This window comes from Triticum aestivum, chromosome 5D, assembly GCF_018294505.1.
Source record: "Triticum aestivum cultivar Chinese Spring chromosome 5D, IWGSC CS RefSeq v2.1, whole genome shotgun sequence".
NCBI lineage: Eukaryota > Viridiplantae > Streptophyta > Magnoliopsida > Poales > Poaceae > Triticum > Triticum aestivum.
The window spans coordinates 234,272,588-234,295,249 of NC_057808.1; the positions used below are offsets into that span (position 1 = coordinate 234,272,588).

Consider the following 22,662-nt stretch of genomic DNA (forward strand, 5'->3'; position numbering starts at 1 on the left):
CCCGATCTCATCCGGGACTCCGAACTCCTTCGGTACATCAAAACTCAATAAAACTGTCATCGTAACGTTAAGCGTGCGGACCCTACGGGTTCGAGAACTATGTAGACATGACAGAGACACGTCTCCGGTCAATAACCAATAGCGGGACCTGGATGCCCATATTGGCTCCCACATATTCTACGAAGATCTTTATCGGTCAGACCGCATAACAACATACGTTGTTCCCTTTGTCACCGGTATGTTACTTGCCCGAGATTTGATCGTAGGTATCTCGATACCTAGTTCAATCTCGTTATCGGCAAGTCTCTTTACTCGTTCCGTAACACATCATCCCGCAACTAACTCATTAGTCACAATGCTTGCAAGGCTTATAGTGATGTGCATTACCGAGTGGGCCCAGAGATACCTCTCCGACAATCGGAGTGACAAATCTTAATCTCGAAATACGCCAACCCAACAAGTACCTTTGGAGACACCTGTAGAGTACCTTTATAATCACCCATTTACGTTGTGACGTTTGATAGCACACAAAGTGTTCCTCCGGTAAACGGGAGTTGCATAATCTCATAGTCATAGGAACATGTATAAGTCATGAAGAAAGCAATAGCAACATACTAAACAATCGAGTGCTAAGCTAACGGAATGGGTCAAGTCAATCACGTCATTCTCCTAATGAGGTGATCTCGTTAATCAAATGACAACTTATGTCTATGGCTAGGAAACATAACCATATTTGATTAACGAGCTAGTCAAGTAGAGGCATACTAGTGACACTCTGTTTGTCTATGTATTCACACATGTATTATGTTTCCGGTTAATACAATTCTAGCATGAATAATAAACATTTATCATGATATAAGAAAATAAATAATAACTTTATTATTGCCTCTAAGGCATATTTCCTTCAGAAGGGGCCTAATGACATATGGCTAAGTGCATCGGGTTATCTAAGCCGCTGAGGGCATCGTGAGTAATTCAAATTGTCTACAGTTTTATCATAAATGAGCCGGAAATTCTACAGCGCGTGGCCTCCTTTAAGCCGGAGATATGAGCCGCCATATCTAAACAGAGGCAATTTTTGACTAAGTGCGGCGCAAACAAGTTTCACATATCACAGTAGTTATTCTGGATCAAACGATCGACTGGAAAGGGAAAATTTCTAGACCTAGAACTGACACAGAGGAAGTTCACAGGTTCGAACGGAGCCTCTGTGCAATGAAAAGGGATCTATGTACATTTGGAACGGGTGCGAAAACAGCTACCGCAGCAGTTCTATACTATTTAAAGATCAAGAAGGGGTATTAAGAGTGGAATCTATCAAGCGTTCATGACGAACGGCGACGAACACCGACGAACTCAAAGGTCGCCAATGCGGATCTGAGGAACAGGGAGGAGAAACCTTACAGATGCGGAGTTACTGCGGAGGTTCGTCGCGTTTCTCTGGTCACGTCAGGTTGATGCAGCGGCCTGAGTTGGTGAAGACGAGGACACCCGCGGCGGCGGCGATGGAGCTCGGGCGGCAGCACAGTGGCGAGAGGAGGAAGAAGATGGAGGCGACGAGTAACTGGAGGCTCATGGGCCGGGCTATTTATAAGGTGAGGCTCATAAGTGGGCGCGAGAAACGAGGAGGCCATGGCGTGATTATCTCGCCACGAAAGCGCCTCGATTTTCGGGATAGCCATTAAAGATAAGATCCGTTGGAGTATAACAGAATAAAAAAATGGACTTAATGGAAGATGACGTCACGGCGGGTTACCAGGACTCCAGAAGATGACGTCACGGTGGGTTATAACCTTCGCATGACCATAAGCCGGAAGATTTTTTCTCTCATAAGAATTGAAGATTTTTTCTCTCAAAAGAATTGAAGATTGACATGAACTGGTTCAAATCAATCTGGGGCCTAATGTTGAGGATATAACCATTAGAGTCACCCGCCCAGGAGGGACCGGGTTACTCATAATGGTCATCACGCGAAGCCCAGTACCGAGTTTGAAGACGGCGGGTCAATAATGGACTTAAGACCCGGAGATGGCTAAAGGCCCGTAGTGATAACCGCCATTATGGTGGAACTTGTAGTGTAAGGCAAGACTAGTTAAGAGTCCGAGCCGGACACTCTTATGAGCCGGCCGGGACTCTGAGAGCCGCTGGGCGTCAACCTCTCTATATAAAAGGGCGACCCGGCGGCGGTTTAGGGACAAGTAAGATCTCGTCGAGAGCCAGGCATAGCGATTAAGCTCTCTGGTCATCGAAACCATAGTCAATACCACCTCAACTGAACGTAGGCTTTTACCTTCACCGTAAGGGGCCGAACCAGTATAACCCCCGTGTTCCTTGACCCGTTTAACCCCTTTAAGCTTCCTAGCTGCGATGGCTGCACGACTAAGTCCTAACTCGAGGACATCTGCCGTGACAATTCCACGACAAGTTCAGTGCATAAACAAGATTTACAAAGCATATCAATATGTATTTCATTATGATATATGTTACATCAAAGAAACAGCTTAATCCATGTCCTCAACTTAGCAACAGTTATTACTTGTCAAATACAGAAGAAGGAACAATTTATTTGTGACAAAGAGCACACATGCAAAGTATATATATAACACAATTACTCGAGCTGAAAAGAAAAAAGTTGCGGAACTAAACATAATAAGTGAGATATCTAAAGCTACCCTTGAGGCTCCTGCTGACCATCAGCTCCATGCCATGCCCAGACAAATGTCCTTCAGTGCTGGCCGGATGCTCTCCTCCAATAGCTTCTGGTACTCCAGTGAATCACCGCTTGTTTGTTTCATCTCAATGAGATGGTACGAGGGGCTGATCTCAAAGATCTCCGAGTCAAACTGAAGAACACCATTCCTGCCTTCCTTCCTCACTTGCATCTTGACAACACCATTATCCTTCTTCCTCACCCTGAGATTCAGCGTCTTCGCAACAGCTTCCAGCTTCGAGACAATGGCTGAGGCAGGCTGTTCTGAAGTGAACCTTGCTTCCTTTTTGCTCTCCTTCTCGACGAATAGGCCAGAGAGGTCAAACCCTGTGGAGAAAGAGATGATTTCAAAGGCATTTAAATTTGTCACCGCCAGGGGCTTCGCGTCTTCGTGACTGTTCTTCCTGCGCCTCACACCAAGTGTTGGAACAGCATCCGTGTTGGCATTCTCACTTGGCAGTCTCTCCTTCACTGTAAGGTTCTCCCCGGGACCTTTCCGGAACCAGGTGGACTCCTTTATCTTCTGGATTGATATCCTCTTGTTCGGATCAGGGTCCATGATCTTGTACAACAGCTTCTGAAGTTTTTGGGAAACCCAGCCAGGGCACCTGAAATCGCCTTTCTCAATCTTCCGGTACATCTCTATCAAGTTCTGACCTTGGAAAGGGAGGTAACCAGCAACAAGAACGAAGAGGATGACACCGCAAGACCAGATATCTGATTTTGCACCATCATAGCCTCCCTTGCTGATCACCTCTGGAGCCACATATGCAGGCGATCCACAGGTGGTGTGGAGCATGCCATCTTGGCTCTTCGATTCTGAAAGTGCACTCAGCCCAAAATCAGAAACCTTCAGGTTTTCATTCTCATCAAGGAGTAGGTTCTCAGGCTTCAAGTCCCGGTGATACACGCCTCGGCTGTGGCAGTAATCCACTGCACTGATGAGCTGCTGGAAATACTTGCGTGCAGCATCCTCGGTGAGCTTGCCAGCCTTGGAAACCTTGTCAAAGAGCTCACCGCCTTTCATGTACTCCATGACGAAGTAGATCTTGCTTCGTGTCGCCATGACCTCATGGAGCTGAACAATGCTTTTGTGCGCTACCAACCGCATGGTGGTGATCTCACGCCTGACCTGCTCCGCGAGCCCGACCTTCAGCACCTTCTCCTTGTCCAACATCTTTATGGCGACGCCTCGGTTTGACTCAAGGTTCTTGGCGTAGTGCACCTTGCCAAATGCTCCTTTCCCTAACAATCTCCCCACCTCATACCTACCCATTACGATCTTCCCACTGTTCTCCATGCCTTCAAGAGTATAAGTCACGGCCACTAATATTCTTGTGGCTACCACTTAAATATGCTACGACACTTCAGCCAGCCTCCCCGAAGTCATGATCCAGCACTCTGGTGGATTCGTCATAGCGGAGTCTGAATGGCGTGGCGTTGATGCAGGCAAGGTGGTTGCTCACATCAAGAGGTGACCAAATGGGCCCACGCAGAGTGGTGATGTTCTTGGTCTCACAGAAGAGATCTCTTCTATGCAAGCACATCTTTCAGCATTCCTTGAGACTTTGATTTCTTGTTTTTGACGAGTTCCCTGAAAAAGAAGTAACATTCAGATTTGGCAGTCACAGATTTAATAATATGTACATAAAGATAAGTACTAGTATGAATGATTGAAGAGAAAAGTAGAGATGGATGGAAAGAAAATCGAATTCAGGAATAAGTTGCTCAGGAGCAAACAAAAAAATATTACTACTAGGACTGCATGGATTTCAGAGTTCAAAGATGAAAAATATCAAGTTATTCCTTCATCAGCAGCGCTGAATTGCTATGACTTCTGAAACCCTGATTACCTCTAACAAACTAGGTATCGGGAGAAGACGGCGCCTACCAACGATCCGGCAAGAGGGACAGATCACATGATGAGATTAGGATCCCACACGAAAGCAACAGAGAAAAACTGCGCTACCTTTGTGCATCTAATGATTCGACACCTAGCAGGAGTCTTCCAGATAAACTTGGTAGAATTTCGAAATCTGACCGCATGGGGCGCAGATGATTGGAAGATTGTACTACCTCCCGGCTGAACCGAGAGAAAACCAGACAACGTAGAACTCCAAAAATCAAAATCTGGGCGAGCTAGCGCGGAACAGAAGGCCCCGGGTTTCCCCCCTTCTCCAATCAATGTGCCCCTGCACCCACCGGCACGCCAGAGATTTTCTTGGCTCTCAAGAAGATCCATCGCCATCACATCACAACGCACAACAGCGATCGAGAAAAGCCCCCTCCACGGACGGTCACGGACCGACGGCGAAACCCAATGCAGGCGCGCGAAAGTAAAGGAAGCGGAGGCGACAGGGAAGAGAGCTAGCCGCCGTACCTTCCGGCACCGCCGCGGAGACGAGGAGACGGGAGCCGAGAGACTTGCGCCGGAGCGCCACGCGGGGTTCTGGTTCTCTCCTTTTCTTGGGGCTTGCGGGGCTGAGTCGGGTTCCCAGTGTGTTGGGGTTGTGAGGTGAGCGGCCTCCGGCGACCCCGCGTTTTATATATCGAGGCTCGAGGGGCGGAGGAGGTTAGGAAAGGAAAGGAGATGATGAGATGAGGACACCACGTGGACGCCGACGCGGTATGACCAGACTGCCCCTCCCGGCACGGCCTGCGGTTCCAGGGCACCGCATCGCACCAAAGGCATATTCCGGTTTTCTTTTCTCTCGCTGGTCGTTTTAATCCAGGAATCCATCCTCGCCCATCGATTTAAATTTAAATAAACACAAAAACGAACAAATCTTGTGCTCCATCAAGGCCACAAATACTACAAGAAATAGGCACAAATCTTTTGCAGTTACTACTCCAAAGGAAATCTCGTACCCCATCAAGGCTGAGTATTCTCTTTTGCAATTTATTTTACAAGAAATATGCACAGATACACCACCTGGAGCCGTGTCCTTTTTGGTAATTCGTAGCCAGGATAGATGGCGTCTCAGCTGACAGCAGGGCGCAGTAAGTAACCAGCTAGGACGCAGCCAACGCTCTTTTGTTTTTCTGGCGATCCACTCGTGGCAATCGAGGCCGCCGCTCAATTAGTTACCTTCCCATGCATGATGCATGTGGCCGTGTGATTTTTCTACGTGATTGTGATCGCCCTTATCTTTATCCTATGCATTGCTGAGTCAAGGGCAGCCTGTTCCTTGGACCAGTCATGATGCCGTGTTACATGTGATGGAGATTGAAGAACCAACCATATAGATGGATACAGTCCCATCAGGAAAACCATGGATGCCCCAGCCCATAGCATAGGTCCAATTGGACATACCCATCAACCAGATGCACATGGACAGGCAGGTCGTGAATTATTGAGTGAATTCTAGTTTCTACCACCTACTTTGATCTTTTATCCCTAAAAAAACCTACTTTGATTTTTTACGCTACTTACCTCGTTTAATAGCATTTCATTCGAACTGCCCACCTAAGGAAAGTTTTGCCGGTTTTTACCATGGTTTCTCTCGTGGTTCTTTTGCCGTACAAAAAGCGTTGATAGGGCTATGTCTGGTATGCGCCAATGAGGTGGAAACTATGAACAAGAAGTTGTGTGGCGTGAAGAAGTAACTCATCAAGGCAAAGCGGTGCGTACATACACATGATGACCGTGAGAAAAAAAAGTGTGTTTGACTAAGCCATTTGGCCAGTTCGGGCATGGGGAAAAATGCCTGAAGGAAAATTGCAACGTGGCACGACACGTGTACCTGATGGGCGGGGCTCATCTAACAGATCGCTAAATAGGATTAAAAATGTGGCAAAACTTTCGCTAAATGTGGTTAAAATATAAAAATAACCTAAATGGGGTAATCCATAAGGAAAAATACTAAATGGGGTAATATGTGTCAAAAGTATCGACGTATGAGGTAAAAGATTGAAATTCACACTTAATTAGTACTCCACCTTATGTTACCTTGAGCAGAGTTTTTACAATATAATGTATAAGGGAAACCATATATGTGAAATTTGACTAAAGGTTGTTTTACTATGCTGAAAATTGTAGGGATTTTACCAAGAGCCAAGACTACGGAAAAATATATTCTACGAAACAGTTTGCAAATGCACTCTTATGGAACTTCCTACATTTATGGTCATTCAAAAATATTTTTTGAATTAAAGACGTCTGAGCATAATTCAACTCCATGGAAAATGAATGTATAACCATCATGAAGGAAGTCCCTCTTTTAGGAAAAAAATGGAAAAGTGATTAGGATCGAAAGGAACTGAATGGCATTTTTTAAATGGACAAAATATGACACACAATAATGGATGGGTGACAATAAAGTCATGGCGCCACATGCAGCCATCATCAACCATGAACAACAAACCATCTTATTAGTACATCTTTTTGAATAAATTGCAAGGAAAGACGCCAGCCACACTTAAATTCTGTCTACTATATTGATGCGGAGGAAAGTGGTCCATATTATCCCCTTGATGATTGCAAAAGAATTGTTGATGACATTGTGTAGATAGGCTACTGATGTCGCAAAATAAAGAGTCAGGAACATTTGGTCCCTTGGCTATGATGTGATTTTGATTTATATCTACCACCACAATGGATAGAAGTATATACGAAAACATCGAAAAAATTAATACAAATTCGTGAACTTCAAATTTGGATAATGCTTAACACTGCACGTGAACTGCAACATGTATCGATTTAGATATTGGCAAGGTTTTCGAAGTAACATTTTTAATGGAAGTAGACTAAGTAGGTTGCTAAAACTGAGGCTAATTATGTACGCAATCTGAAAAATAATACTAGTAGTATTTCATAATAGATCTTGTAACATCGATTTGATATTGCAGATGTTTTCGTTTATCATGGTCAAGCCCCAAAACATGTTTTACTAGCACACATTCTAAATCAACGTACACTGACTCAGGGGAGTATATAAAACCAGAATGTACTACAGAAACCGAACAAAAAAAAGGAGAGAAATTATTGCTGCATGACGAACAGGAAATCAATCAGTTACCTAGTACTCCCTCTGTAAACAAATATAAGAGCGTTTAGATCATTACTTTAGTGATCTAAATGCTCTTATAAAAGTTTACAGAGGGAGTAATTTAGTACCATTATCATCTAGGATTTGTCTTCAGTCAAGTTCAAGGATTTGATGAAAACTACATTCCTGTAGCTAAACCTGATTAAAAGGACTTGAGCGAGTGCGCCACCTTATCTTGTGGTAGTTGTGATGTTCCTCTAGCTTCTTACGTACTGCTTCTGAAGTTGTAATTCTAATTTTACTCTGCTAAATCTTGTTTTCAGGAGGGCACTGAATCTAGTTCAGAATCATGTCTCCATCCATTCGCTGCAGGTTCCATATGAATTTTGGGGCATGTACAGAGAGCTCCTAACCTGGTCCAAAATTATGTCTACATTAATTCATCTCTCCACCGGCTGGAATTCTGGCCACATTCATCTTTGCTCTAGGCGTCCAAATGAACAAACTTAGAGTATCTTCTACAAACAATTTCTTAACTCCTTATTATAAATATAAGCAACTTTAGCTATCCAGTAAGTGGCAATACAAATTGCTTAATTTGTCTGGGAATTTGCAGTATATACATGCCCTTTTACACTTGTTTTAGTGATCTTTGATATTACCTCCATCCCAAATTACTTGTCTTATATTTGTCTAGATACGGATGTGCCTAGCACTAAAACGTGTATCTAGAGTTCTAGACAAATATAAGACAAGTAATTCAGGACGGAGCGAGTATATGTGAAGGGTCCTGTTTTTTCAGGGTAAGAAGGGGTAGAGAAAATGCCTCGAGCCGAGGTATACACTTATAAACCGAACCAAAGGGAGTAAGAATTTGCATTATTTTAGTGTTCTCTGATATCTCCATACCCCTTTCCACTTGTTTTAGTGGTCTCTAATATCTGTGCAAGCTTACACTCCCGGCAAAAGAAAGAGAAAGGCCTACACTGCTTTTTTATATGTATATATTTATATAATGCATGTTATGATGTGGACTTGCGGAGTCGTCGGAAGATTTGTCTAGTAGCCGCAAGCAAGCAGTGATGTGCTTAATGATTGACAATATATAATCTTATACTTATGTCACAATGATGATGCCAAAGGGAAATTAGTTGAGGCCATTCTCAATGGGACACTGCCACGTCGCCATGAATGTACCCCCGATTCCTACCCTATCTTCCTCACTCTCGTGACTGACTCGGATCCTCTCATCTCCATGCCGAACCATCATCAGCAACCGTATAATTACAAATACTCTAGAAGTTTTTTTTGAGACATAAATACTCTAGAAGTGACAAGTAGTAGTGCGCATGTGGCAGTGGGCCTAAATATTGCGAAACTCTTCTCCGTTGGGTGCACAAGACTGAAAATAATTCGACCAACTTCTGGCAGGGGGTCTAGAATCCGCATCCCCCTAGAAAGATTGATATTAAAAAAATAAAGGATGATATTTTAGCTCGATCGGATTAGGGCATCTCCAATGCGGACCTTCAAATCAGCGGCATACGTCTGGACTGCACGGTCTGGACGTGCTGTGCCATCCAACACAGACCTGTATCGGTCCGCCAGACGGTCTGGACATACTTTTTTCCGTAAATTGAAAACAACCTAGGAGGCTTTGGGGCGTTCGGATCGCTGTCACGCTCGCGTCTGACCGGCCTGGCCCACAAAAAAAAACCCCAACCAGCCTCTCCTACGCTTCCTGACAAGTAGTAGTGCGCAGGTGGCAATGGGCCACACTTCAATTCTGTCTACTAAATTGATGCAGAGGAGAGTGGTCCATTTATCCCCTGGATGATTGCAAAAGAATTTGTCGATGACATTGTGTAGATAGGCTACCGATGTCGCAAAATAAAGAGTGAGGAACATTTGGTCCCTTGGCTATGATGTGATTTTGATTTATATCTGTGACGCTCGGATAATTAGACTACAGTAATTCCCTGCTAATGATGCCACGTCACCTCTGTCGCTGTAGTTAATCTCGGGTTAGTTCAAAACCGATTCAAATTCAAAATTTAATTAAAGGCAAACATCAAAAAATTTCAAAGATACAAAACAAAATGTTCGGGTTGTGCCAATTAATGCATAGATGATTATGATGAAGAACCTACATTTTTATATAATGTATAAATGCACTGAAATGATTTAAACGGTAGCAAAAACATTATTTAAATGCCTTTGGTATTTTATAAAACACTAAACTATTTTATTTTGGGTTAAAACCTTTTGTGGATGAGGGTAGTTTTGAAACGTTAACTTAGGAGCTATTGCCATATTTTACTAAGTAAAAATAAAGTGGGACTAAAAATACAACAGTAAAGAGAAAAATAAATAAAAAGAAAAGACTAAACATGATTAAAACGAAAACAAAACAAATTAAAAGGAACCCCCTAGCTGGGCCTCGGCCCAGCAGGCTACTGGGCCGCCAGGCCGGCCCAACCGTGCCCGCTACTACTCCCCCCGGGCGCCAGAAACCCTAACCCCTCTCCCCCACTACCCCCGACCCCCACTCTCTCTCGCTCGCTCCCCCACTCCCCCCCCCCCCCCCGATTTCTAGATCGGGGCAAACCACCCCGACCACATCGTCCCTGACGCCGCCGCCGCACACCGTCGCCGCCTCGTCCCGCCACTGCTTCGCTGGAGCCACCCCGTCGCCGGAGCACCTCCTCGTCTTCTTCCCCGTCGGATCGCCCGAGCCCAGAGCCGCTCGACCCCCCTGCGAACCATCGCCGGACGCCGCCGCCGCGGTCCTCTCCGTCACCGGCGCTCCCCGTCCCCGTCGCCCATGCCACCTCGCCGGACTGCTTCCCCTGCGTCGCCGTCATCCCCGACCCCCTCCACGAGCCCCGCTGCCCCGTCCCTACAAATCCCGGTGAGGCCACGGCCTCCGCCTTCCTCCTTCCCCTGTCCCCGCGCCGTCCGCGCCTCCCTCGGTGCGCCACCGCGCACGGACGCGCGCTCGCCAACCCCCTGTGTTGCTCCTCCCGCTTCTCCCCTGCTGCTGCTACCGCTGGAGCTCCACGTCGGCGCTCCGCCCTGCCCCCTGCTCCCTGTGGCCGCGCACTGCGTGCCGTGGCCGCCGCCGCTCGCCGTTCCGCTTTCCCCATGCGGCGCCGCCCGGGTCCACCCCCGATGGCCGTCGCCCACACTGGCCAAACGCCACCGCGCCCCGGTGGCCTCGCCCCGCCTCCCCGATCGGGCTCGGCCCTGCACGGGTGTGCCCGTAAGTGCACCGCTGGCGCCCGCGCCCGCTAAGGCCATGGGCCACTGACACGCGGGGCCCACGCCCCTGGAATGGTTAAAATAATAGTAATAACATATAAAAAACAACAACAAAATATTAATTAATTAATTAACCCTGATTAATTAACCTATTTAGTTAATTAAAACACTAATCTGTCACTGACTAATGGGGCCCACAATTAATTAATCCTAATTAGTCTAAAACAAATCCTATTTCACCTCTGTCTCAATGACAGGTGGGTCCCACTGGACCCACATGATAGGGTTGACTCTAGTCAGCCGGGTTTGACCTGCTGACGTCATGGTGATGTCATGCTGACATCACCTTTCACTGTTCTGGATAATGTTCGATTTAAATAATTAAATAAATTTCAAAAATGTTTAAAACTTTAGGAAATTAATATAAAATAAACCGTAGCTCGGATGGGAAAACTTTGTACATGAAAGTTGCTCAGAACGACGAGACGAATCCGGATACGCAGCCCGTTCGTCCGCCACACATCCCTAACATATCGAACTCGCAACTTTCCCCCTCCGGTTCATCTGTCCGAAAACGCGAAACACCGGGAATACTTTCCCGGATGTTTCCCCCCTTCGCCGGTATCACCTACTACCGCGTTTGGGCACACCTAGCATCACGCTTTGTCATGTCATGCATCGTTATGCATCTGTTTGCATTGTATTCATTGTTTCTTCCCCCTCTTCACTCCGGTAGACTACGAGACCGACGCCGCTGCTGGTGCCCCGACCGACTACGCTGTTGACGACCCCTCCTTCTTGCTAGAGCAATCAGGCAAGCCCCCCCTTTGATCACTAGATATCGCCTATTCTTCTCTATACTGCTTGCATTAGAAGAGTGTAGCATGTTACTGCTTTCGGTTAATCCTATTCTGCTGCATAGCCTGTCATTGTTGCTATAGTTGTTACCCTTACCTGCTATCCTACTGCTTAGTATAGGATGCTAGTGTTCCATCAGTGGCCCTACACTCTTGTCCGTCTTCCATGCTATACTATTGGGCCGTGATCACTTCGGGAGGTGATCACGGGCATAAGCTATATACTTTATACTGTTACATTACTTATGATACTGTTCGGAGATGGGGGCTGAAGGGGCAGGTGGCTCCATCCCGGTAGAGGTGGGCCTGGGTTCCCGACGGCCCCCGACTATTACTTTGTGGCGGAGCGACAGGGCAGGTTGAGACCGCCTAGGTGAGAGGTGGGCCTGGCCCTGGTCGGTGTCCGCGGTTACATCAATTAACACGCTTAACGAGATCTTGGTATTTGATCTGAGTCTGGCCATTTGGTCTATACGCACTAACCAACTACGCGGGAACAGTTATGGGCACTCGGCGTCGTGGTATCAGCCGAAGCCTTCGTGACGTCAGCGACTGAGCGGCGCGCGCCGGATTGGACTGGAACGCCTGCTAGGCTAGGTCTGCTTCCGGCCGCCCTCGCAACATGCAGGTGTGCAATGGGCGATGGGCCCAGACCCCTGCGCCATAGGATTTAGACCGGCATGCTGACCTCTCTGTTGTGCCTAGGTGGGGCTGCGACGTGTTGATCTTCCGAGGCCAGGCATGACCCAGGAAAGTGTGTCCGGCCAAATGGGATCGAGCGTGTTGGGTTATGTGGTGCACCCCTGCAGGGAAGTTTATCTATTCGAATAGCCGTGTCCCTCGGTAAAAGGACGACCCGGAGTTGTACCTTGACCTTATGACAACTAGAACCGGATACTTAATAAAACACACCCTTCCAAGTGCCAGATATAACCCGGTGATCGCTCTCTAACAGGGCGACAAGGAGGGGATCGCCGGGTAGGATTATGCTATGCGATGCTACTTGGTGAACTTACCATCTATTATCTTCTACATGCTGCAAGATGGAGGTGGCCTGAAGCGTAGTCTTCGACAGGATTAGCTATCCCCCTCTTATTCTGGCATTCTGCAGTTCAGTCCACCGATATGGCCCTTTACACATATACCCATGCATATGTAGTGTAGCTCCTTGCTTGCGAGTACTTTGGATGAGTACTCACGGTTGCTTTTCTCCCTCTTTTCCCCCTTTCCTTTCTACCTGGTTGTCGCAACCAGATGCTGGAGCCCAGGAGCCAGACGCCACCGTCGACGACGACTCCTACTACACCGGAGGTGCCTACTACTACGTGCAGCCCGCTGACGACGACCAGGAGTAGTTTAGGAGGATCCCAGGCAGGAGGCCTGCGCCTCTTTCGATCTGCATCCCAGTTTGTGCTAGCCTTCTTAAGGCAAACTTGTTTAACTTATGTCTGTACTCAGATATTGTTGCTTCCGCTGACTCGTCTATGATCGAGCACTTGTATTCGAGCCCTCGAGGCCCCTGGCTTGTATTATGATGCTTGTATGACTTATTTATGTTGTAGAGTTGTGTTGTGATATCTTCCCGTGAGTCCCTGATCTTGATCGTACACATTTGCGTGCATGATTAGTGTACGACTGAATCGAGGGCATCACAATATCTACCACCACGATGGAGAGAAGTATATATATGAAAACATCAAAAAAATCAATACAGATTCGTGAACTTCAAATTTGGATAATGCTTAACACTGCACCTGAACTGCAACAGGCGTCGATTTAGATATTGGCGAGGTTTTCGAAGTAACATTCTGATCATTTTTTAAATGAAAGTAGGTTGCTAAAACTGAGGCTAATTAAGTACACAACCTAAAAAAAGAACTCCCTCCCTTTCATAGTGTTGTACATATATATGTTTTGAAAAGTCTCACAAAGTTTGATCAAATTTGTAAGAACAATAATTACATCTAGAATGCCAAATATACATAATTACATTCATTGTAAGATGTAGTTTCATATTTATATTTTTGGTATTGTAGATACAAATAGTTTTCTCTATAAACTTGATCAAACTTTGCAAAGTTTGACATTTCAAAAAATCTATGTGCACTACATTATGGAACGGAGGGAGTATATCATAATAGATCTTGTAACATCAATTTGATGTTGTGGATGTTTTCTTTTCATGGTCAAGCCCCCAAAACATGTCTTGCACACATTTGAAATCCACGTGGATATAAAACCAAAATGTACTATATAAACTGAACAATAAAAGAGAGAGAAATTATTGTCGCATGAAGAACAGGAAATCAATAAATTACCTAGTAATTTAGTATCATTGTCCTCTAGGATTTGTCTTCGGCCAGGTTCAAGGATTTGGTGAAAACTACATTACTGCAATTAAACCTGATTAAAAGGATTTGGTGAGTATGCCACCTTATCTTCTGGTAGTTGTGATGTTCCACTAGCTTCTTAGAGCATCTACAACCGGACACCCCGTTGAAAGGATCGAGATGGACCTAGAGGGGGGTGGGGTGAATAGGTACAATTACAAATTTTAATTATTACTTAGAAATTTTAGGCAATAATGCGGAATATGAAAGTGAGCCTAACAATTGCAAGTATGATGCTAAGAGCTAAGCAAGATAAACAAGTAACACAAATAGGTGAGTAAGCAAGCACAATATGATATAAGTAAGTGCTAAGAGACAAGTAACCACAAGTAGAGAGTTAGGTTTAGGAATAACCGCAACTCTGGGAGACGAGGATGTATGCCGATGTTCACTTCCTTGGAGGGAAGCTACGTCGCCGTTAGAGAGGTGGATGTTACCACGAAGGCACACCAACGCCATGAAGGCTCACCCTATTCTCCCTTTGAGACAACACCACGAAGGCGTTTCTCAACCACTAGTGGTAGACCTTGGGGTGGTCTCCAAACCCTCACAAACTTTTCCAGGGGTAATCACAATGGTCGATTCCTCTCCGAAAGACTCCTACCGCCTAGGAGTCTCCAACCTCCAAGAGTAACAAGAACGATGGGGAAAGCTCAAGACTTGCTCAAATCACAAATTCCTTTGGTGCAAAGAAGGGGAAGGAGTGGATCTATCATTTGGCCGGACAACTTCTCTCAAATGCTCTCAAATCCCTTAGGGATATAAGATTTGGTGTGGATGCGTGAGAGAGAGAGAGAGAGAGAGAGAGTGAAATGTGTTCTAGGGTTTGCTCAAAAGTGAATGGTCAACCCTCTCCCGTGGGGGAAGAGGGCTATATATAGTGTGTGAGAAAATATGGCCATTGTAGTGTAAGTGACAGGATAGGCCAGACATCCGGGACACGGGGCCGGACATCCGGCCTAGTGTAGCATATGTAAACAGAAGCAGAAAGCAGAGAACAGAGTAGAGGGCCCGGACATCCGGGGCACAGCCCGGACATCCGGGGATACTGGAAGACCCGGAAATCCGGCAAGGTGGCCGGACATCCGGCTCGCCCACACAACTGAAGATGCTCTATGGATAGCCCGGGCCGGACGTCCGGCATGGAGGCCCGGAAATCCGGGGTGTATGGAGAGCCCGGACATCCGGCATGGAGGGCCGGACATCCGGAAGGAAACACCACTATATATTGTGTTCCGGATAGCAGTGCCCGGATATCCGGCATGCGGGCCGGATATCCGGCAGGTGGCCCGGACATCCGGCAGGCAGCCCGGACATCCGGCATGGCCAGAGGCAGAATGAGCCAGAGAGAATAGTGATAGATCTAATGAACTTTGGGAAGGAGATTTGTGGCAAGAGCAAGTCTTTTACTAACCCTATCAATCACCTCTTAATAGTGCGGGATCCTATACTCAAGAAAACAAATATGTATACATTTTGATACGTCTTCCTTGAGTACAATCCACTTCGTCTGCTCATGATCTACACACTTTTGATGAACCGGGGACTAACACCTGAGATTCACTTGACGAACATTATTAGTCCCCTACATGTATATTGTCATCAACATCAAAACATGATGTAAGGGCATGATTGCACTTTCAATCTCCCCCTTTTTGTTTGTTGATGACAATCATACATGTAGTATCATAGATGTAATGAATAAATTTAGCATTGTAAATCATGAGAGCAAAATAAATAAATAATACAATATATGTTCCTATTTGCTTTAGCTCCCCCTCATTGTGAGCATGAGATGATTAACACATGTGACACAACCATAATAATATTTCATAGCCACAAAGATAACAACATAGTCTCAAACGATTAAGTACCATATGTAGCATACATAAAAAGTTGTTTGAATAATAGCTAACACAAATAGCCAACATATAGCATGACCACACTAAGATACTACTTCTCCCCAGCAACAAGTAAAAAGGGGCGAAGAACTAGAAGAAATCTGTCACTCCTGGCGGATGTCATCATTATCATCAAAGAACTCGGCAAACTCATCACGAGACGGGAAACCGAAGGTGGAAGAGGACGGAGGTGCGGGAATCAGATCGTCATCACTCACGGGACTCCCACGGTCGCGAAGGCGCTGCTTGAGCTGGTTCTTGGAGATGATGAGGCGCTTCTGAACATCATGGTTTTGCTGACAGTTGAAACTGATTGCCTTCATGATAGCAGACTGAGCCTTGCCCAAGAACGAGGCAAGACGTCCACGAGGAGCAGTCGAGGAGGAAGGCACGGAGGAACTCGTGGGCTAAGACCCACCAACAGACTTCCTAGGCGGTCGAGGTGCAGCAGCCGGTGCAGGAGCGACCATGCGCATATGAACAGGAGGCTTCCAAATGGAATGCACAACGGTCTTAGCAACCTCAAATGGAGCAGTGTGATCAATTATTGCCTGAATGAATGGAGCATGAGGGAATTGACGCGTCTAAAGAAAACTGGAGAGACGGATCTCATGCCAAATATAGTGGGCTGTGTCAAGAGGCTCAGTAGGTGCATCATGCATACGGACCATCAAATCAATGCAGTAGTTGCAAGCCCTTGAGCAATCTCACTTCTTAGGATAGAGAGCGAGAAGCATGCACTGATAGAGAATGTAGTAGGGAGACCGGAAAATGGATGTCTCATTGGGTGGATATGCACGTTCCTATGGAGTGAGCTCAGAGATAGGCTTAAGAAGAGACATGCAAGCATCAATCCCTTGGGCCTATAGTGAGGATCCATACTGTAGATGTGATGACCAACACCGGAGAAGCCCAAAATCTGAATAAAACGGTCATAGGTGATGCTCAGCACAGTGTCATCAGTCATCCATGTGAGAGTGTTGTCTGGCCCAAAGAAGTAGGTGGCATAGAACAGAAGGATGGCAGCTTCATTCCAATCACACTTGAAGGTCATTGCTTGACCTAGAGTCATATCATCAATGATCTTGACCGTGTTGTCAGGGAACATGGCAGGATGATCACGCATGAACTGAAGATCCAGGTATTTATGAGGAGCAAGTCCATGACCGTGGACGAAGCTAGAGTAAAGATCTTGCTGCATGCGAGTATGGAAACGAGGATCCTCGACATCAGCCACCATCTCATATTGGTTGGTATCCCGTCGGAACTCAAGGTATGGACCAGCCCCCACAGTGGTGAAGTCGTGTGTGAGGCGGTCCCCGCTGAAAGGAAGCTCCATTGAGATGCGACGACCATGGACCACTGGCATTGCATCACCACAGACTTGAGGCACAGGGGACCTCCTAGTGCCAGGCTTGGACTGACCGACAGAGTGTCTTGGCGCAATGTCATCCTCTTCCTCCCCAACATAGTCCTCATCATCTGGATAAGAGGCCGACGGACTTGGTGATGGTGCCCGACGCTTCTTCTTAGGACCGGTGGTGGTCTTCTTCTTCTTAGGTCGAGCATGTTCATCGGAGTCGGTGGAACCTTGCCGGCGATCGACTGAAACGGATACACGATAAGGGTACTGATGAGAAGGAGCCAAAAAGTATGAACAAGGATAAAGCAATTTAAACAGTGGGATGAACATTTTTGAACATGACCATAGGACAAGTCCAAGTGGTAGATCAAAATATTGACATGCCCATGATTAAGTTGTTTAGCCAAGTACATAGGGAGGATTTTAGGCTAGGCAAGTGACATCAAATCTCTAGAGAGATATATACACCAAGATAGGCATGAGAGATAATGAAAACCTAGCATGGTTGGGCCAGAAACAAAAGAGGCAAGAGTAGATAGCAGCCATACCCCGGGAAGAAGGAAGAGGGCCACATTGCTTGGTACGTGCCATGAAGAACTCCGGCGGATGATCCACAAGTCAACACCCGAGCCGGTCCCTCCCGAGTGATTCACACTGCAACCCAAGGAATGGATTGGATGGAAACGTAGATCGGGAGGAGATGAAGGCGTGGGCAGGAGATCGGGGCCGGTGGATGGAGGAGATGGCCGGGGTAGCGCCGGAGCACAGCCCGACGGCATCGGTGGAAGTTTAGGATGGATGGGGAGAGCAAGGGAGAATGGGGAACTGCCCCCCAAATCCTGAGCCCTCCCCCATTTTGTGTGTCTGCGGGCGACGGGCCGGACATCCGGCGAATAGAAGTCAGAGAGCAAAATCTAGGGCCCGGATGTTCGACCGCTGGTGGTGCTCGATGGGAGATTTTAGCAGCAAAATCCTGCCAGGGCCCGGATGTCCGGCTGAGGAGCCGGATGTCTGGCAACTGGACAGAGAGCCCAAGCAGGGAAAGATTTTGTACGGGCCAACAAAGATAAATTGGTATAGACTCCGCCAAGGAGATTTAGAGTTTGTAGGGATGAAAACTTGAGTAATCTATGGCCATACTAAGATGTGCAATAATAACTGAAATGAAGTAAAGAAAGGTTCATATACGCAATGCACGAGCGGTGACCGAGGTCACCATGTTTGAGCATATGAGACATAGTACCGCAAAGATTGCGACTTTTGGGTACATAGTCACGACTCCATCATTTAAAGCACCATAGTTCGAAAACCATGATAACTTTGAGAGTGTTTGTTCTATTTATGCATTATGTAGGGTGAGAGTACTCATGAATTGAATGTCTCCCCCTAAATATATGCCTACATCAAGACAAGACATTAAGTACATACATGGATGGGTACTAGATTTCACATAATGTTGTCAAGCTCCAAGATACCAAGTTCACGCCTAAGTTGACAAAACCTTGCTTCATCCAATGGCTTGGTGAAAATGTCTGCAAGTTGCATATCCGTGCCAACATGAGCTATATCAATGTCACCTTTTTCCACATGATCTCTCATGAAATGATACCGAATATCAATGTGCTTGGTGCGGGTATGATCTTTGGGATTCTCAGCAATATTGACGGCACTTTCATTATCACACAGAAGAGGCACATTTCTATAGGTGGTACCGTAATCCTTCAAAGTTTGCCTCATCCATAGTAATTGAGTTGCACAACTGGCGGTTGAGATGTATTCGGCTTCAGAGGTGGAGAGGGCAACACAATTTTGTTTCTTTGAGGACCAACTTACCAAGGAGCGTCCAAGAAATTGACATGCACCGGAGGTGGACTTACGATCCACTTTGTCTCCAGCCCAATCTGCATCCGTGCACCTAATGAGATCAAACTCGGCATCCTTGGGGTACCATAGACCCAACTTTGGGGTGTGAACAAGGTATCTAAGAATATGCTTAACCGCCTTATGATGACTTTCCCTAGGGGAAGCTTGAAATCTAGCACACATGCATACACTGAACATGATGTCTGGTCTAGATGCAAAAAGGTAAAGCAATGAACCAATCATAGAGCGGTAAGTAGATGGGTCAAAAGGAATACCGTTTGTGTCTTCAGTGAGTACAATTTTTGTAGGCATGGGTGTCTTACATGGACTAGCATCAGACATTCCAAACTTCTCTAGAATATCCTTGAGATAATTTGCTTGAGACAAGAAAATTCCTTCTTGAAATTGTTGAATTTGGAAACTGAGAAAGAACTTCAAATCCGCATTGAGTGACATCTCAAAGTTCTTGGTCATGGAAGCCGCAAACTTCTTGCACAAATGAATGTTAGGAGAACCAAAAATGATATCATCTACATAGATTTGGCATAAGATCAAATCACCTTTATCCCTCTTAGTAAAAAGAGTGGGATCGATCAACCCTCTCACAAAACCATCATCGAGTAAAAACTTCTTAAGATGATCATACCAAGCATGAGGTGCTTGTTTGAGGCCATACAAAGCCTTATGAAGTTTATACACATAGTCTTTGTGATCGGGATCAACGAACACAGGTGGTTGTGATACATATACTTCTTCTTGTAGAGGACCGTTAAGGAAAGCACTCTTCACATCCATTTGATGTAATGTAAAACCATTGAAAGCAGCATAAGCAAGTAAGATGCGAATAGATACAAGACGTGCAACGGGAGCAAAGGTCTCACCAAAGCCCAAACCCTCAACTTGTGAGTACCCTTGTGCCACTAACCTTGCCTTGTTGCGGATGATTACACCATTCTCATCTTGCTTGTTCTTTGCTACGTCTCCATTGTATCTACTTTTCCAAACACTTTTGCCCTTGTTTTGGACTCTAACTTGCATGATTTGAATGGAACTAACCCGGACTGGCGCTGTTTTCAGCAGAATTGCCGTGGTGTTATTTTTGTGCAGAAATAAAAGTTCTCGGAATGACCTGAAACTTCACGGAGAATATTTTTGGAATTTATAAAAAATACTGGCGAAAGAATCAAGACCAGGGGGCCCACACCCTGTCTACGAGGGTGGGGGCGCGCCTGCCCCCTGGGCGCGCTCCCCTGTCTCGTGGGCCCCCTGAGGCTCCACCTACCTCAACTCCAACTCTATATATTCACGTTCGGGGAGAAAAAAATCAGAGAGAAGGATTCATCGCGTTTTACAATACGGAGCCGCCGCCAAGCCCTAATCTCTCTCGGGAGGGCTGATCTGGAGTCCGTTCGGGGCTCCGGAGAGGGGAATCTGTCGCCGTCGTCATCATCAACCATCCTCCATCACCAATTTCATGATGCTCACCGCCGTGCGTGAGTAATTCCATCGTAGGCTTGCTGGACGGTGATGGGTTGGATGAGATTTATCATGTAATCGAGTTAGTTTTGTTAGGGTTTGATCCCTAGTATCCACTATGTTCTGAGATTGATGTTGCTATGACTTTGCTATGCTTAATGCTTGTCACTAGGGCCCGAGTGCCATGATTTCAGATCTGAACCTATTATGTTTTTCATGAATATATGTGAGTTCTTGATCCTATCTTGCAAGTCAATAGTCACCTACTATGTGTTATGATCCGGCAACCCCGAAGTGACAATAATCGGGACCACTCCCGGTGATGACCGTAGTTTGAGGAGTTCATGTATTCACTAAGTGTTAATGCTTTGGTCCGGTACTCTATTAAAAGGAGGCCTTAATATCCCTTAGTTTCCAATAGGACCCCGCTGCCACGGGAGGGTAGGACAAAAGATGTCATGCAAGTTCTTTTCCATAAGCACGTATGACTATATTCGGAATACATGCCTACATTACATTGATGAACTGGAGCTAGTTCTGTGTCACCCTATGTTATAACTGTTGCATGAGGAATCGCATCCGACATAATTATCCATCACTGATCCAATGCCTACGAGCTTTTCACATATTGATCTTTGCTTAGTTACTTTACCGTTGCCACTGTTACAATTACTACAAAACTGCTACTGTTACTTTTGCCACCATTACCGTTACTTCCATACTACTTTGCTACTAAATACTTTGCTGCAGATATTAAGTTTTCCAGGTGTGGTTGAATTGACAACTCAACTGCTAATACTTGAGAATATTCTTTGGCTCCCCTTGTGTCGAATCAATAAATTTGGGTTGAATACTCTACCCTCGAAAACTGTTGCGATCCCCTATACTTGTGGGTTATCAAGACTATTTTCTGGCGCCGTTGCCGGGGAGCATAGCTCTATTCTTTGAGTCACTTGGGATTTATATCTGCTGATCACTATGAGGAACTTGAAAGACGAAAAAACAAAGATTTATCCCTCAACTACGAGGGGAGGTAAGGAACTGCCATCTAGCTCTGCACTTGATTCACCTTCTGTTTTGAGTAAACTTGCGACACCTAACCTGCTCTGCTATTGATTCTGATATGTCGCATGTTATTGATGATGCCACTTCTGCTATGCATGATACTTATGATGAAACTACTTCTATGCTTGATAATACTGTGCCATTAGGTGAATTTCTTGATGAACAACTTGCTAGGGTTAGAGAGAATGAAATTATTGAAACTGATAATATTGATGAAAGTGATGATGAAGATTCTCCCCCTAGATATGAATTGCCTGTTGTGATTGAGGGTTATGTTATGGATGAAGAAACTGCTAGAGATTTTCTTGCTTGCAATGATAGATATGATCTTAAGAAATTATTAGCTAAGCTGAAAGAAAAGTCTTTGAATGCTAGAATGAAATATGACCCTGCTTTTGCTACTTCACCTATCTGTATTTCTGATAAGGATTATGATTTCTCTATCGATCCTGAGATAATTACTTTGGTTGAATCTGATCCTTTTTATGGCTATGAATCTGAAACTGTTGTGGCACATCTTACTAAATTAAATGATATAGCCACCCTATTCACTCATGAGGAAAAAATTCGTTACTACTATATCCTTAAGTTATTTTCGTTCTCATTAAAGGGTGATGCTCAAACATGGTTTAATTCTCTTGATCCTGGTTGTGTGCATAGTCCCCAGGATATGATTTATTACTTCTCTGCTAAATATTTCCCCGCTCATAAGAAACAAGCTGCCTTAAGGGAAATATATGATTTTGTGCAAATTGAAGAAGAGAGTCTCCCACAAGCTTGGGGGAGGC

The 22,662-nt window shown here is 45.6% G+C and overlaps 1 pseudogene across 1 annotated transcript; it reads right to left on the reverse strand.

The window, feature by feature from the left end:
- Positions 1-2,443: 2,443 nt before the first annotated feature.
- Positions 2,444-5,307, reverse strand: LOC123120368 (CBL-interacting protein kinase 15-like; annotated as a pseudogene). Its single transcript, XR_006459427.1, has 2 exons — positions 5,091-5,307; positions 2,444-4,304 (listed from the first exon to the last, which is right to left on the reverse strand). The product of XR_006459427.1 is annotated as a CBL-interacting protein kinase 15-like (transcript).
- Between the last annotated feature and the right edge of the window lie 17,355 nt (positions 5,308-22,662).